This window comes from Stenella coeruleoalba, assembly GCF_951394435.1.
Source record: "Stenella coeruleoalba genome assembly, contig: scaffold_166, whole genome shotgun sequence".
Taxonomy (NCBI): Eukaryota; Metazoa; Chordata; class Mammalia; order Artiodactyla; family Delphinidae; genus Stenella; species Stenella coeruleoalba.
This window is the reverse complement of record NW_027646175.1, coordinates 324,850-337,353: the sequence shown is the minus strand read 5'-3', so window position 1 is coordinate 337,353 and position 12,504 is coordinate 324,850. Positions and strand designations below refer to the sequence as shown.

The 12,504-nt window shown below is 43.9% G+C and overlaps 1 long non-coding RNA gene across 9 annotated transcripts in view; it reads left to right on the top strand.

Annotated features, from left to right (window-relative positions):
- Positions 1–12,504, top strand: part of LOC307181287 — a 405,967-nt gene that overhangs the window by 108,338 nt on the left and 285,125 nt on the right. The window contains exon 1 of one of the 9 annotated variants that reach the window (XR_013826326.1): positions 6,975–7,020. The exons of the other annotated variants lie outside the window; for them this stretch is intronic. This is a non-coding gene — a long non-coding RNA (uncharacterized lncRNA). Of the gene's footprint in view, positions 1–6,974; positions 7,021–12,504 lie in introns of those variants that run through there. 9 annotated transcript variants of the gene reach the window in all.

The window sequence follows — 12,504 nt, the reverse complement described above, 5'->3', positions numbered from 1 at the left end:
CGCTGACTCTCCAAGTGGGGAGAGTGTTAGTAAAGCGTCTGGAATGTTGCACCCGAGTACCAGGGGAGGAAAACTGAGACATATTTGAACACGTCTCCCGTTCACATGGTTGATCATACTTGGGTTCCACATGCATGTTTTAGCTGAAGGAAGAATACCTTAAACCTGGAGAGTTAAGACCCGTGTAATGGGTACCATGCAATATCACTTCAAAGGGTCTTCATTTGCTCACCGAACCTCTCCAATCCTATCACTGCTGCGTTTATGCCCCTGTACACATGCTTGATTCTCTTTCGGAGACATAGCAATCCATAGGTTTTAAGATACTTACTAGTCAGGTACATTCTTAGGCGTTTAATATGCGGTGTTGAGTCCATTTCGTTGAGCAAGGAGTAGCTCTTGTCTATTCCATATTTGACTTAAGGAACTTTATCTGTGCTCATTTCAATCTCTGGTTTTATGCAGCACCCCAACTCACCTTTACACTTAAGCAAGCATAAGTTGGTTTTCTAAATTTGAGACCCTGTTCTGTTTTGGAATTCAGTTCCTGTGTAGCCAAGTTTACATTCCGTGTATTAGTGATATCTTATGATGTTTCTTTTTCTGTGTGACTTATTTCAGTTAGAATCATCATACCTGAATCCACTCATTGTGCTGCTAAGGGCCTGATGACATAGATTTCATTGCTGAGTGATATTGCTTTGTAAGTAAATACCACAACTTCTTTATCCATTTTTCACTTTCTGCGATGTTGAACTTGTACTGTAAACGAGGTTCTTGTTAACAGAGCCGTTCTAAACATTGGGGTGGCTGTGTCTTTTTGATTTTAATTTCCCTAAGCTATAGGACCATAAGTGGAAGTGCCCTAGGTTCTGTTGCTTTGTTTTTTAGATGTTTCAGGAAACACCATATACTTCTCCCGACTGGTTGTTGGCAATTTACATCCCGCCCATCAGATTAACAAGGCTCCCAGTTCTCCATGGCCTGTCCTGCCTTTCTGGATTTTACACTTTTTTCAGATGGCCCTTTTGACCGGGGGGAAGTGAGACTTCATTGTAGTGCAGATTTCCTTTGCAAGCTTGCTTGGTTGGCCAAAAAGGGCGTATGCGTTTTTTCCTGAATATATTCAGGAAAAAACGCATACGCCCTTTTTGGCCAAGTGCATCATTGTGGACGTTCTGCCTCTTTTCCTATGCTTACAGTGCAATTCCAGTCTACCTCCTGAAATCGGTTTCCTGCAATTCTGCCCCGCTTTCAAGTCCTCTTGGCAGCCTTACTTCAGTCTATTTTTGGACGATAGCTGTCATTTATAACTCTGCAGGTTTGTGAATTACAGTGCCCCTGAGCTCCTTTCTTCAACTTGCTTTCTTGTGACCTGGCCGCAACACCGCAGGATGGCTTCAGGCCCTAATCTGGTTCCGGTACGGCACGCTGAGCCTTTGGTTATTTCCTATTCCTGGTGGGAAATGAGAGTTAAATTTGCCCGTCCAGACTCCTCCAGCTAGTCTCTCATTGGTTCTCGCTATTCCTGTTCATCTTCCGCAGAAATTGCAAACTGGGCCAAACAGGAGGTTAAAGGCGCTGACTCTCCAAGTGGGGAGAGTGTTAGTAAAGCGTCTGGAATGTTGCACCCGAGTACCAGGGGAGGAAAACTGAGACATATTTGAACACGTCTCCCGTTCACATGGTTGATCATACTTGGGTTCCACATGCATGTTTTAGCTGAAGGAAGTATACCTTAAACCTGGAGAGTTAAGACCCGTGTAATGGGTACCATGCAATATGACTTCAAAGGGTCTTCATTTGCTCACCGAACCTCTCCAATCCTATCACTGCTGCGTTTATGCCCCTGTACACATGCTTGATTCTCTTTCGGAGACATAGCAATCCATAGGTTTGAAGATACTTACTAGTCAGGTACATTCTTAGGCGTTTAATATGCGGTGTTGAGTCCATTTCGTTGAGCAAGGAGTAGCTCTTGTCTATTCCGTATTTGGCTTAAGGAACTTTATCTGTGCTCATTTCAATCTCTGGTTTTATGCAGCACCCCAACTCACCTTTACCCTTAAGCAAGCATAAGTTGGTTTTCTAAATTTGAGACCCTGTTCTGTTCTGTAATTCAGTTCCTGTGTAGCCAAGTTTACATTCCGTGTATTACTGATATCTTATGATGTTTCTTTTTCTGTGTGACTTATTTCAGTTAGAATCATCATACCTGAATCCACTCATTGTGCTGCTAAGGGCCTGATGACACAGATTTCATTGCTGAGTGATATTGCTTTGTAAGTAAATACCACAACTTCTTTATCCATTTTTCACTTTCTGCGATGTTGAACTTGTACTGTAAACGAGGTTCTTGTAAACAGAGGCGTCCCAAACTTTGGGGTGGCTGTGTCTTTTTGATTTTAATTTCCCTAAGCTATAGGACCATAAGTGGCAGTGCCCTAGGCTCTGTTGCTTTGTTTTTTAGATGTTTCAGGAAACACCATACACTTCTCCCGAGTGTCTGTTGGCAATTTACATCCCACCCATCAGCATAACAAGGCTCCCAGTTCTCCATGGCCTGTCCTGCCTTTCTGGATTTTACACTTTTTTCAGATGGCCCTTTTGACCGGGGGGAAGTGAGACTTCATTGTAGTGCAGATTTCCTTTGCAAGCTTGCTTGGTTGGCCAAAAAGGGCGTATGCGTTTTTTCCTGAATATATTCAGGAAAAAACGCATACGCCCTTTTTGGCCAAGTGCATCATTGTGGACGTTCTGCCTCTTTTCCTATGCTTTCAGTGCAATTCCAGTCTACCTCCTGAAATCGGTTTCCTGCAATTCTGCCCCGCTTTCAAGTCCTCTTGGCAGCCTTACTTCAGTCTATTTTTGGACGATAGCTGTCATTTATAACTCTGCAGGTTTGTGAATTACAGTGCCCCTGAGCTCCTTTCTTCAACTTGCTTTCTTGTGACCTGGCCACAACACCGCAGGATGGCTTCAGGCCCTAATCTGGTTCCGGTACGGCACGCTGAGCCTTTGGTTATTTCCTCTTCCTGGTGGGAAATGAGAGTTAAATTTGCCCGTCCAGACTCCTCCAGCTAGTCTCTCATTGGTTCTCGGTATTCCTGTTCATCTTCCGCAGAAATTGCAAACTGGGCCAAACAGGAGGTTAAAGGCGCTGACTCTCCAAGTGGGGAGAGTGTTAGTAAAGCGTCTGGAATGTTGCACCCGAGTACCAGGGGAGGGAAACTGAGACATATTTGAACACGTCTCCCGTTCACATGGTTGATCATACTTGGGTTCCACATGCATGTTTTAGCTGAAGGAAGAATACCTTAAACCTGGAGAGTTAAGACCCGTGTAATGGGTACCATGCAATATGACTTCAAAGGGTCTTCATTTGCTCACCGAACCTCTCCAATCCTATCACTGCTGCGTTTATGCCCCTGTACACATGCTTGATTCTCTTTCGGAGACATAGCAATCCATAGGTTTGAAGATACTTACTAGTCAGGTACATTCTTAGGCGTTTAATATGCGGTGTTGAGTCCATTTCGTTGAGCAAGGAGTAGCTCTTGTCTATTCCATATTTGGCTTAAGGAACTTTATCTGTGCTCATTTCAATCTCTGGTTTTATGCAGCACCCCAACTCACCTTTACCCTTAAGCAAGCATAAGTTGGTTTTCTAAATTTGAGACCCTGTTCTGTTCTGTAATTCAGTTCCTGTGTAGCCAAGTTTACATTCCGTGTATTACTGATATCTTATGATGTTTCTTTTTCTGTGTGACTTATTTCAGTTAGAATCATCATACCTGAATCCACTCATTGTGCTGCTACGGGCCTGATGACACAGATTTCATTGCTGAGTGATATTGCTTTGTAAGTAAATACCACAACTTCTTTATCCATTTTTCACTTTCTGCGATGTTGAACTTGTACTGTAAACGAGGTTCTTGTAAACAGAGGCGTCCCAAACTTTGGGGTGGCTGTGTCTTTTTGATTTTAATTTCCCTAAGCTATAGGACCATAAGTGGAAGTGCCCTAGGCTCTGTTGCTTTGTTTTTTAGATGTTTCAGGAAACACCATACACTTCTCCCGAGTGTCTGTTGGCAATTTACATCCCACCCATCAGCATAACAAGGCTCCCAGTTCTCCATGGCCTGTCCTGCCTTTCTGGATTTTACACTTTTTTCAGATGGCCCTTTTGACCGGGGGGAAGTGAGACTTCATTGTAGTGCAGATTTCCTTTGCAAGCTTGCTTGGTTGGCCAAAAAGGGCGTATGCGTTTTTTCCTGAATATATTCAGGAAAAAACGCATACGCCCTTTTTGGCCAAGTGCATCATTGTGGACGTTCTGTCTCTTTTCCTATGCTTTCAATGCAATTCCAGTCTACCTCCTGAAATCGGTTTCCTGCAATTCTGCCCCGCTTTCAAGTCCTCTTGGCAGCCTTACTTCAGTCTATTTTTGGACGATAGCTGTCATTTATAACTCTGCAGGTTTGTGAATTACAGTGCCCCTGAGCTCCTTTCTTCAACTCGCTTTCTTTTGAGCTGGCCGCAACACCGCAGGATGGCTTCAGGCCCTAATCTGGTTCCGGCACGGCATGCTGAGCCTTTGGTTAATTCCTCTTCCTGGTGGGAAATGAGAGTTAAATTTGCCCGTCCAGACACCTCCAGCTAGCCTCTCATTGGTTCTCGCTATTCCTGTTCATCTTCCGCAGAAATTGCAAACTGGGCCAAACAGGAGGTTAAAGGGACTGACTCTCCAAGTGGGGAGAGTGTTAGTAAAGCGTCTGGAATGTTGTACCCGAGTACCAGGGGAGGAAAACTGAGACATATTTGAACACGTCTCCCGATCACATGGTTGATCATACTCTAGGTTCCACATGCATGTTTTAGCTGAAGGAAGAATACCTTAAACCTGGGTAGTTGAAACCCGTGGAATGGGTACCATGCAATATGACTTCAAAGGGTCTTCATTTGCTCACCGAACCTCTCCAATCCTATCACTGCTGCGTTTATGCCCCTGTACACATGCTTGATTCTCTTTCGGAGACATAGCAATCCATAGGTTTTAAGATACTTACTAGTCAGGTACATTCTTAGGCGTTTAATATGCGGTGTTGAGTCCATTTTGTTGAGCAAGGAGTAGCTCTTGTCTATTCCATATTTGACTTAAGGAACTTTATCTGTGCTCATTTCAATCTCTGGTTTTATGCAGCACCCCAACTCACCTTTACACTTAAGCAAGCATAAGTTGGTTTTCTAAATTTGAGACCCTGTTCTGTTTTGGAATTCAGTTCCTGTGTAGCCAAGTTTACATTCCGTGTATTAGTGATATCTTATGATGTTTCTTTTTCTGTGTGACTTATTTCAGTTAGAATCATCATACCTGAATCCACTCATTGTGCTGCTAAGGGCCTGATGACACAGATTTCATTGCTGAGTGATATTGCTTTGTAAGTAAATACCACAACTTCTTTATCCATTTTTCACTTTCTGCGATGTTGAACTTGTACTGTAAACGAGGTTCTTGTAAACAGAGGCGTCCCAAACTTTGGGGTGGCTGTGTCTTTTTGATTTTAATTTCCCTAAGCTATAGGACCATAAGTGGCAGTGCCCTAGGCTCTGTTGCTTTGTTTTTTAGATGTTTCAGGAAACACCATACACTTCTCCCGAGTGTCTGTTGGCAATTTACATCCCGCCCATCAGCATAACAAGGCTCCCAGTTCTCCATGGCCTGTCCTGCCTTTCTGGATTTTACACTTTTTTCAGATGGCCCTTTTGACCGGGGGGAAGTGAGACTTCATTGTAGTGCAGATTTCCTTTGCAAGCTTGCTTGGTTGGCCAAAAAGGGCGTATGCGTTTTTTCCTGAATATATTCAGGAAAAAACGCATACGCACTTTTTGGCCAAGTGCATCATTGTGGACGTTCTGCCTCTTTTCCTATGCTTTCAATGCAATTCCAGTCTACCTCCTGAAATCGGTTTCCTGCAATTCTGCCCCGCTTTCAAGTCCTCTTGGCAGCCTTACTTCAGTCTATTTTTGGACGATAGCTGTCATTTATAACTCTGCAGGTTTGTGAATTACAGTGCCCCTGAGCTCCTTTCTTCAACTCGCTTTCTTTTGAGCTGGCCGCAACACCGCAGGATGGCTTCAGGCCCTAATCTGGTTCCGGCACGGCATGCTGAGCCTTTGGTTAATTCCTCTTCCTGGTGGGAAATGAGAGTTAAATTTGCCCGTCCAGACACCTCCAGCTAGCCTCTCATTGGTTCTCGCTATTCCTGTTCATCTTCCGCAGAAATTGCAAACTGGGCCAAACAGGAGGTTAAAGGGACTGACTCTCCAAGTGGGGAGAGTGTTAGTAAAGCGTCTGGAATGTTGCACCCGAGTACCAGGGGAGGAAAACTGAGACATATTTGAACACGTCTCCCGTTCACATGGTTGATCATACTTGGGTTCCACATGCATGTTTTAGCTGAAGGAAGAATACCTTAAACCTGGAGAGTTAAGACCCGTGTAATGGGTACCATGCAATATGACTTCAAAGGGTCTTCATTTGCTCACCGAACCTCTCCAATCCTATCACTGCTGCGTTTATGCCCCTGTACACATGCTTGATTCTCTTTCGGAGACATAGCAATCCATAGGTTTGAAGATACTTACTAGTCAGGTACATTCTTAGGCGTTTAATATGCGGTGTTGAGTCCATTTCGTTGAGCAAGGAGTAGCTCTTGTCTATTCCATATTTGGCTTAAGGAACTTTATCTGTGCTCATTTCAATCTCTGGTTTTATGCAGCACCCCAACTCACCTTTCCCCTTAAGCAAGCATAAGTTGGTTTTCTAAATTTGAGACCCTGTTCTGTTCTGTAATTCAGTTTCTGTGTAGCCAAGTTTACATTCCGTGTATTACTGATATCTTATGATGTTTCTTTTTCTGTGTGACTTACTTCAGTTAGAATCATCATACCTGAATCCACTCATTGTGCTGCTACGGGCCTGATGACACAGATTTCATTGCTGAGTGATATTGCTTTGTAAGTAAATACCACAACTTCTTTATCCATTTTTCACTTTCTGCGATGTTGAACTTGTACTGTAAACGAGGTTCTTGTAAACAGAGCCGTTCCAAACTTTGGGGTGGCTGTGTCTTTTTGATTTTAATTTCCCTAAGCTATAGGACCATAAGTGGAAGTGCCCTAGGTTCTGTTGCTTTGTTTTTTAGATATTTCAGGAAACACCATACACTTCTCCCGAGTGGTTGTTGGCAATTTACATCCCGCCCATCAGCATAACAAAGCTCCCAGTTCTCCATGGCCTGTCCTGCCTTTCTGGATTTTACACTTTTTTCAGATGGCCCTTTTGACCGGGGGAAAGTGAGACTTCATTGTAGTGCAGATTTCCTTTGCAAGCTTGCTTGGTTGGCCAAAAAGGGCGTATGCGTTTTTTCCTGAATATATTCAGGAAAAAACGCATACGCCCTTTTTGGCCAAGTGCATCATTGTGGACGTTCTGCCTCTTTTCCTATGCTTTCAATGCAATTCCAGTCTACCTCCTGAAATCGGTTTCCTGCAATTCTGCCCCGCTTTCAAGTCCTCTTGGCAGCCTTACTTCAGTCTATTTTTGGACGATAGCTGTCATTTATAACTCTGCAGGTTTGTGAATTACAGTGCCCCTGAGCTCCTTTGTTCAACTCGCTTTCTTTTGAGCTGGCCGCAACACCGCAGGATGGCTTCAGGCCCTAATCTGGTTCCGGTACGGCACGCTGAGCCTTTGGTTATTTCCTGTTCCTGGTGGGAAATGAGAGTTAAATTTGCCCGTCCAGACACCTCCAGCTAGCCTCTCATTGGTTCTCGCTATTCCTGTTCATCTTCCGCAGAAATTGCAAACTGGGCCAAACAGGAGGTTAAAGGCGCTGACTCTCCAAGTGGGGAGAGTGTTAGTAAAGCGTCTGGAATGTTGCACCCGAGTACCAGGGGAGGAAAACTGAGACATATTTGAACACGTCTCCCGTTCACATGGTTGATCATACTTGGGTTCCATTGCATGTTTTAGCTGAAGGAAGAATACCTTAAACCTGGAGAGTTGAGACCCGTGTAATGGGTACCATGCAATATGACTTCAAAGGGTCTTCATTTGCTCACCGAACCTCTCCAATCCTATCACTGCTGCGTTTATGCCCCTGTACACATGCTTCATTCTCTTTTGGAGACATAGCAATCCATAGGTTTTACGATACTTACTAGTCAGGTACATTCTTAGGCGTTTAATATGCGGTGTTGAGTCCATTTCGTTGAGCAAGGAGTAGCTCTTGTCTATTCCATATTTGGCTTAAAGAACTTTATCTGTGCTCATTTCAATCTCTGGTTTTATGCAGCACCCCAACTCACCTTTCCCCTTAAGCAAGCATACGTTGGTTTTCTAAATTTGAGAACCTGTTCTGTTTTGGAATTCAGTTCCTGTGTAGCCAAGTTTACATTCCGTGTATTAGTGATATCTTATGATGTTTCTTTTTCTGTGTGACTTATTTCAGTTAGAATCATCGTACCTGAATCCACTCATTGTGCTGCTAAGGGCCTGATGACACAGATTTCATTGCTGAGTGATATTGCTTTGTAAGTAAATACCACAACTTCTTTATCCATTTTTCACTTTCTGCGATGTTGAACTTGTACTGTAAACGAGGTTCTTGTAAACAGAGCCGTTCCAAACTTTGGGGTGGCTGTGTCTTTTTGATTTTAATTTCCCTAAGCTATAGGACCATAAGTGGCAGTGCCCTAGGCTCTGTTGCTTTGTTTTTTAGATGTTTCAGGAAACACCATACACTTCTCCCGAGTGTCTGTTGGCAATTTACATCCCGCCCATCAGCATAACAAGGCTCCCAGTTCTCCATGGCCTGTCCTGCCTTTCTGGATTTTACACTTTTTTCAGATGGCCCTTTTGACCGGGGGGAAGTGAGACTTCATTGTAGTGCAGATTTCCTTTGCAAGCTTGCTTGGTTGGCCAAAAAGGGCATATGCGTTTTTTCCTGAATATATTCAGGAAAAAACGCATATGCCCTTTTTGGCCAAGTGCATCATTGTGGACGTTCTACCTCTTTTCCTATGCTTTCAGTGCAATTCCAGTCTACCTCCTGAAATCGGTTTCCTGCAATTCTGCCCCGCTTTCAAGTCCTCTTGGCAGCCTTACTTCAGTATATTTTTGGACGATAGCTGTCATTTATAACTCTGCAGGTTTGTGAATTACAGTGCCCCTGAGCTCCTTTGTTCAACTCGCTTTCTTTTGAGCTGGCCGCAACACCGCAGGATGGCTTCAGGCCCTAATCTGGTTCCGGTACGGCACGCTGAGCCTTTGGTTATTTCCTGTTCCTGGTGGGAAATGAGAGTTAAATTTGCCCGTCCAGACACCTCCAGCTAGCCTCTCATTGGTTCTCGCTATTCCTGTTCATCTTCCGCAGAAATTGCAAACTGGGCCAAACAGGAGGTTAAAGGCGCTGACTCTCCAAGTGGGGAGAGTGTTAGTAAAGCATCTGGAATGTTGCACCCGAGTACCAGGGGAGGAAAACTGAGACATATTTGAACACGTCTCCCCTTCACATGGTTGATCATACTTGGGTTCCACATGCATGTTTTAGCTGAAGGAAGAATACCTTAAACCTGGAGAGTTGAGACCCGTGTAATGGGTACCATGCAATATGACTTCAAAGGGTCTTCATTTGCTCACCGAACCTCTCCAATCCTATCACTGCTGCGTTTATGCCCCTGTTCACATGCTTGATTCTCTTTTGGAGACATACCTATCCATAGGTTTTACGATACTTACTAGTCAGGTACATTCTTAGGCGTTTAATATGCGGTGTTGAGTCCATTTCGTTGAGCAAGGAGTAGCTCTTGTCTATTCCATATTTGACTTAAGGAACTTTATCTGTGCTCATTTCAATCTCTGGTTTTATGCAGCACCCCAACTCACCTTTCCCCTTAAGCAAGCATAAGTTGGTTTTCTAAATTTGAGACCCTGTTCTGTTCTGTAATTCAGTTCCTGTGTAGCCAAGTTTACATTCCGTGTATTACTGATATCTTATGATGTTTCTTTTTCTGTGTGACTTATTTCAGTTAGAATCATCATACCTGAATCCACTCATTGTGATGCTAAGGGCCTGATGACATAGATTTCATTGCTGAGTGATATTGCTTTGTAAGTAAATACCACAACTTCTTTATCCATTTTTCACTTTCTGCGATGTTGAACTTGTACTGTAAACGAGGTTCTTGTAAACAGAGCCGTTCCAAACTTTGGGGTGGCTGTGTCTTTTTGATTTTAATTTCCCTAAGCTATAGGACCATAAGTGGCAGTGCCCTAGGCTCTGTTGCTTTGTTTTTTAGATGTTTCAGGAAACACCATACACTTCTCCCGAGTGTCTGTTGGCAATTTACATCCCGCCCATCAGCATAACAAGGCTCCCAGTTCTCCATGGCCTCTCCTGCCTTTCTGGATTTTACACTTTTTTCAGATGGCCCTTTTGACCGGGGGGAAGTGAGACTTCATTGTAGTGCAGATTTCCTTTGCAAGCTTGCTTGGTTGGCCAAAAAGGGCGTATGCGTTTTTTCCTGAATATATTCAGGAAAAATATATTCAGGAAAAAACGCATACGCCCTTTTTGGCCAAGTGCATCATTGTGGACGTTCTGCCTCTTTTCCTATGCTTTCAATGCAATTCCAGTCTACCTCCTGAAATCGGTTTCCTGCAATTCTGCCCCGCTTTCAAGTCCTCTTGGCAGCCTTACTTCAGTCTATTTTTGGACGATAGCTGTCATTTATAACTCTGCAGGTTTGTGAATTACAGTGCCCCTGAGCTCCTTTCTTCAACTCGCTTTCTTGTGACCTGGCCGCAACACCGCAGGATGTCTTCAGGCCCTAATCTGGTTCCGGCACGGCACGCTGAGCCTTTGGTTAATTCCTCTTCCTGGTGGGAAATGAGAGTTAAATTTGCCCGTTCAGACACCTCCAGCTAGTCTCTCATTGGTTCTCGCTATTCCTGTTCATCTTCCACAGAAATTGCAAACTGGGCCAAACAGGAGGTTAAAGGGACTGACTCTCCAAGTCGGGAGAGTGTTAGTAAAGCATCTGGAATGTTGCACCCGAGTACCAGGTGAGGAAAACTGAGACATATTTGAACACGTCTCCCGTTCACATGGTTGATCATACTCTGGGTTCCACATGCATGTTTTAGCTGAAGGAAGAATACCTTAAACCTGGGTAGTTGAAACCCGTGGAATGGGTACCATGCAATATGACTTCAAAGGGTCTTCATTTGCTCACCGAACCTCTCCAATGCTATCACTGCTGCGTTTATGCCCCTGTACACATGCTTGATTCTCTTTCGGAGACATAGCAATCCCTAGGTTTTAAGATACTTACTAGTCAGGTACATTCTTAGGCGTTTAATATGCGGTGTTGAGTCCATTTCGTTGAGCAAGGAGTAGCTCTTGTCTATTCCATATTTGGCTTAAGGAACTTTATCTGTGCTCATTTCAATCTCTGGTTTTATGCAGCACCCCAACTCACCTTTCCCCTTAAGCAAGCATAAGTTGGTTTTCGAAATTTGAGACCCTGTTCTGTTCTGTAATTCAGCTCCTGTGTAGCCAAGTTTACATTCCGTGTATTACTGATATCTTATGATGTTTCTTTTTCTGTGTGACTTATTTCAGTTAGAATCATCGTACCTGAATCCACTCATTGTGCTGCTAAGGGCCTGATGACATAGATTTCATTGCTGAGTGATATTGCTTTGTAAGTAAATACCACAACTTCTTTATCCATTTTTCACTTTCTGCGATGTTGAACTTGTACGGTAAACGAGGTTCTTGTAAACAGAGGCGTCCCAAACTTTGGGGTGGCTGTGTCTTTTTGATTTTAATTTCCCTAAGCTATAGGACCATAAGTGGAAGTGCCCTAGGCTCTGTTGCTTTGTTTTTTAGATGTTTCAGGAAACACCATACACTTCTCCCGAGTGGTTGTTGGCAATTTACATCCCGCCCATCAGCATAACAAGGCTCCCAGTTCTCCATGGCCTGTCCTGCCTTTCTGGATTTTACACTTTTTTCAGATGGCCCTTTTGACCAGGGGGAAGTGAGACTTCATTGTAGTGCAGATTTCCTTTGCAAGTTTGCTTGGTTGGCCAAAAGGGGCGTATGCGTTTTTTCCTGAATACGTTCAGGAAAAAACGCATACGCCCTTTTTGGCCAAGTGCATCATTGTGGACGTTCTGCCTCTTTTCCTATGCTTTCAATGCAATTCCAGTCTACCTTTTGAAATCGGTTTCCTGCAATTCTGCCCCGCTTTCAAGTCCTCTTGGCAGCCTTACTTCAGTCTATTTTTGGACGATAGCTGTCATTTATAACTCTGCAGGTTTGTGAATTACAGTGCCCCTGAGCTCCTTTCTTCAACTCGCTTTCTTGTGACCTGGCCGCAACACCGCAGGATAGCTTCAGGCCCTAATCTGGTTCCGGCACGGTACGCTGA